The 5,000-nt window shown below is 39.7% G+C and overlaps 5 non-coding genes across 5 annotated transcripts; all 5 read right to left on the reverse strand.

Annotated features, from left to right (window-relative positions):
- Positions 1-690: 690 nt before the first annotated feature.
- On the reverse strand, positions 691-809 carry LOC141318322 (5S ribosomal RNA). Its single transcript, XR_012352644.1, has one exon. It is a non-coding gene; the product is annotated as a 5S ribosomal RNA (ribosomal RNA).
- A 1,422-nt stretch (positions 810-2,231) lies between these two features.
- On the reverse strand, positions 2,232-2,350 carry LOC141306201 (5S ribosomal RNA). The gene has a single exon (XR_012345166.1). It is a non-coding gene; the product is annotated as a 5S ribosomal RNA (ribosomal RNA).
- Positions 2,351-3,103: 753 nt separating this feature from the next.
- On the reverse strand, positions 3,104-3,222 carry LOC141306212 (5S ribosomal RNA). Its single transcript, XR_012345177.1, has one exon. It is a non-coding gene; the product is annotated as a 5S ribosomal RNA (ribosomal RNA).
- Positions 3,223-3,975: 753 nt separating this feature from the next.
- Positions 3,976-4,094, reverse strand: LOC141317973 (5S ribosomal RNA). The gene has a single exon (XR_012352318.1). It is a non-coding gene; the product is annotated as a 5S ribosomal RNA (ribosomal RNA).
- A 753-nt stretch (positions 4,095-4,847) lies between these two features.
- On the reverse strand, positions 4,848-4,966 carry LOC141306223 (5S ribosomal RNA). The gene has a single exon (XR_012345188.1). It is a non-coding gene; the product is annotated as a 5S ribosomal RNA (ribosomal RNA).
- Between the last annotated feature and the right edge of the window lie 34 nt (positions 4,967-5,000).

The raw sequence follows: 5,000 nt of genomic DNA on the forward strand, positions 1-5,000 counted from the left end.
AAATAGTGAAGAAAAGGCAAAAGCTTACAGCACCTGGTATTCCCAGGCGGTCTCCCATCCAAGTGTAACAATCGGCCTTATCAGCCGAGTTACAAGACTAAAATGGGGTCAGATTTAACTGTGAGAGATGACTAGTGGTTAAAAGAATGAGACATAAAAGAAGATTGGTTTAAATAGATTTGGTTTATTTACAAGGTTCACATAAAAGACTTTAAAACAACACGATAAAACGAGGTAAACGCTGTTAAAAGAATACAGTTCATTTGTCCATACCCTAAAAACAGTCCAAGAATCCCAGTGTGTTGATAAGTCCAATGTGAGTGTCCACCGGTGTATATACAATCCACAGAAAGTGTAATCCAAAGTTTGCAGGTGGTGAATGGAAAGGTGAGCTCTAAAATTAGCAACTCCTCAATCCAACAGTTTGGTGACTGTCCTTTGTTTGTCATGCTGCTCTCTTATACAGTTGTACTTCCTGCTTCCTGTCATGTGTCTAGTCACATGGCAGGCCAACCATCCATTTTTTAAAGACACACACTCACTTAAAATGTTAAGAGTAATAAAATGGCCTAAAAAACATGTAAAACACTTAAAACTCTATAATACATTTAAATGATTGTAATAAATAGAGCGGTAAAACACGTCTTTCTAAAAGCCAGCATATTATATAAATAGTGAAGAAAAGGCAAAAGCTTACAGCACCTGGTATTCCCAGGCAGTCTCCCATCCAAGTACTAGGCAGGCCCGACGCTGCTTAGCTTCCGAGATCAGACGAGATCGGGCGCTCTCAGCGCGGTATGGCCGTAAGCGAGGGCTGCTCCAAAAAGTGGGCCATTTAAAGATCAGCCTCCGTAAAAGCCAGCATATTATATAAATAGTGAAGAAAAGGCAAAAGCTTACAGCACCTGGTATTCCCAGGCGGTCTCCCATCCAAGTGTAACAATCGGCCTTATCAGCCGAGTTACAAGACTAAAATGGGGTCAGATTTAACTGTGAGAGATGACTAGTGGTTAAAAGAATGAGACATAAAAGAAGATTGGTTTAAATAGATTTGGTTTATTTACAAGGTTCACATAAAAGACTTTAAAACAACACGATAAAACGAGGTAAACGCTGTTAAAAGAATACAGTTCATTTGTCCATACCCTAAAAACAGTCCAAGAATCCCAGTGTGTTGATAAGTCCAATGTGAGTGTCCACCGGTGTATATACAATCCACAGAAAGTGTAATCCAAAGTTTGCAGGTGGTGAATGGAAAGGTGAGCTCTAAAATTAGCAACTCCTCAATCCAACAGTTTGGTGACTGTCCTTTGTTTGTCATGCTGCTCTCTTATACAGTTGTACTTCCTGCTTCCTGTCATGTGTCTAGTCACATGGCAGGCCAACCATCCATTTTTTAAAGACACACACTCACTTACAATGTTAAGAGTAATAAAATGGCCTAAAAAACATGTAAAACACTTAAAACTCTATAATACATTTAAATGATTGTAATAAATAGAGCGGTAAAACACGTCTTTCTAAAAGCCAGCATATTATATAAATAGTGAAGAAAAGGCAAAAGCTTACAGCACCTGGTATTCCCAGGCGGTCTCCCATCCAAGTGTAACAATCGGCCTTATCAGCCGAGTTACAAGACTAAAATGGGATTAGATTTAACTGTGAGAGGTGACTAGTGGTTAAAAGAATGAGACATAAAAGAAGATTGGTTTAAATAGATTTGGTTTATTTACAAGGTTCACATAAAAGACTTTAAAACAACACGATAAAACGAGGTAAACGCTGTTAAAAGAATACAGTTCATTTGTCCATACCCTAAAAACAGTCCAAGAATCCCAGTGTGTTGATAAGTCCAATGTGAGTGTCCACCGGTGTATATACAATCCACAGAAAGTGTAATCCAAAGTTTGCAGGTGGTGAATGGAAAGGTGAGCTCTAAAATTAGCAACTCCTCAATCCAACAGTTTGGTGACTGTCCTTTGTTTGTCATGCTGCTCTCTTATACAGTTGTACTTCCTGCTTCCTGTCATGTGTCTAGTCACATGGCAGGCCAACCATCCATTTTTTAAAGACACACACTCACTTAAAATGTTAAGAGTAATAAAATGGCCTAAAAAACATGTAAAACACTTAAAACTCTATAATACATTTAAATGATTGTAATAAATAGAGCGGTAAAACACGTCTTTCTAAAAGCCAGCATATTATATAAATAGTGAAGAAAAGGCAAAAGCTTACAGCACCTGGTATTCCCAGGCGGTCTCCCATCCAAGTACTAAGCAGGCCCGACGCTGCTTAGCTTCCGAGATCAGACGAGATCGGGCGCTCTCAGCGCGGTATGGCCGTAAGCGAGGGCTGCTCCAAAAAGTGGGCTATTTAAAGATCAGCCTCCGTAAAAGCCAGCATATTATATAAATAGTGAAGAAAAGGCAAAAGCTTACAGCACCTGGTATTCCCAGGCGGTCTCCCATCCAAGTGTAACAATCGGCCTTATCAGCCGAGTTACAAGACTAAAATGGGATCAGATTTAACTGTGAGAGGTGACTAGTGGTTAAAAGAATGAGACATAAAAGAAGATTGGTTTAAATAGATTTGGTTTATTTACAAGGTTCACATAAAAGACTTTAAAACAACACGATAAAACGAGGTAAACGCTGTTAAAAGAATACAGTTCATTTGTCCATACCCTAAAAACAGTCCAAGAATCCCAGTGTGTTGATAAGTCCAATGTGAGTGTCCACCGGTGTATATACAATCCACAGAAAGTGTAATCCAAAGTTTGCAGGTGGTGAATGGAAAGGTGAGCTCTAAAATTAGCAACTCCTCAATCCAACAGTTTGGTGACTGTCCTTTGTTTGTCATGCTGCTCTCTTATACAGTTGTACTTCCTGCTTCCTGTCATGTGTCTAGTCACATGGCAGGCCAACCATCCATTTTTTAAAGACACACACTCACTTAAAATGTTAAGAGTAATAAAATGGCCTAAAAAACATGTAAAACACTTAAAACTCTATAATACATTTAAATGATTGTAATAAATAGAGCGGTAAAACACGTCTTTCTAAAAGCCAGCATATTATATAAATAGTGAAGAAAAGGCAAAAGCTTACAGCACCTGGTATTCCCAGGCGGTCTCCCATCCAAGTACTAAGCAGGCCCGACGCTGCTTAGCTTCCGAGATCAGACGAGATCGGGCGCTCTCAGCGCGGTATGGCCGTAAGCGAGGGCTGCTCCAAAAAGTGGGCCATTTAAAGATCAGCCTCCGTAAAAGCCAGCATATTATATAAATAGTGAAGAAAAGGCAAAAGCATACAGCACCTGGTATTCCCAGGCGGTCTCCCATCCAAGTGTAACAATCGGCCTTATCAGCCGAGTTACAAGACTAAAATGGGATCAGATTTAACTGTGAGAGGTGACTAGTGGTTAAAAGAATGAGACATAAAAGAAGATTGGTTTAAATAGATTTGATTTATTTACAAGGTTCACATAAAAGACTTTAAAACAACACGATAAAACGAGGTAAACGCTGTTAAAAGAATACAGTTCATTTGTCCATACCCTAAAAACAGTCCAAGAATCCCAGTGTGTTGATAAGTCCAATGTGAGTGTCCACCGGTGTATATACAATCCACAGAAAGTGTAATCCAAAGTTTGCAGGTGGTGAATGGAAAGGTGAGCTCTAAAATTAGCAACTCCTCAATCCAACAGTTTGGTGACTGTCCTTTGTTTGTCATGCTGCTCTCTTATACAGTTGTACTTCCTGCTTCCTGTCATGTGTCTAGTCACATGGCAGGCCAACCATCCATTTTTTAAAGACACACACTCACTTAAAATGTTAAGAGTAATAAAATGGCCTAAAAAACATGTAAAACACTTAAAACTCTATAATACATTTAAATGATTGTAATAAATAGAGCGGTAAAACACGTCTTTCTAAAAGCCAGCATATTATATAAATAGTGAAGAAAAGGCAAAAGCTTACAGCACCTGGTATTCCCAGGCGGTCTCCCATCCAAGTACTAAGCAGGCCCGACGCTGCTTAGCTTCCAAGATCAGACGAGATCGGGCGCTCTCAGCGCGGTATGGCCGTAAGCGAGGGCTGCTCCAAAAAGTGGGCTATTTAAAGATCAGCCTCCGTAAAAGCCAGCATATTATATAAATAGTGAAGAAAAGGCAAAAGCTTACAGCACCTGGTATTCCCAGGCGGTCTCCCATCCAAGTGTAACAATCGGCCTTATCAGCCGAGTTACAAGACTAAAATGGGGTCAGATTTAACTGTGAGAGATGACTAGTGGTTAAAAGAATGAGACATAAAAGAAGATTGGTTTAAATAGATTTGGTTTATTTACAAGGTTCACATAAAAGACTTTAAAACAACACGATAAAAAGAGGTAAACGCTGTTAAAAGAATACAGTTCATTTGTCCATACCCTAAAAACAGTCCAAGAATCCCAGTGTGTTGATAAGTCCAATGTGAGTGTCCACCGGTGTATATACAATCCACAGAAAGTGTAATCCAAAGTTTGCAGGTGGTGAATGGAAAGGTGAGCTCTAAAATTAGCAACTCCTCAATCCAACAGTTTGGTGACTGTCCTTTGTTTGTCATGCTGCTCTCTTATACAGTTGTACTTCCTGCTTCCTGTCATGTGTCTAGTCACATGGCAGGCCAACCATCCATTTTTTAAAGACACACACTCACTTAAAATGTTAAGAGTAATAAAATGGCCTAAAAAACATGTAAAACACTTAAAACTCTATAATACATTTAAATGATTGTAATAAATAGAGCGGTAAAACACGTCTTTCTAAAAGCCAGCATATTATATAAATAGTGAAGAAAAGGCAAAAGCTTACAGCACCTGGTATTCCCAGGCGGTCTCCCATCCAAGTACTAAGCAGGCCCGACGCTGCTTAGCTTCCGAGATCAGACGAGATCGGGCGCTCTCAGCGCGGTATGGCCGTAAGCGAGGGCTGCTCCAAAAAGTGGGCCATTTAAAGAT

This window comes from Garra rufa, chromosome 1 (assembly GCF_049309525.1).
Source record: "Garra rufa chromosome 1, GarRuf1.0, whole genome shotgun sequence".
Taxonomy (NCBI): domain Eukaryota; kingdom Metazoa; phylum Chordata; class Actinopteri; order Cypriniformes; family Cyprinidae; genus Garra; species Garra rufa.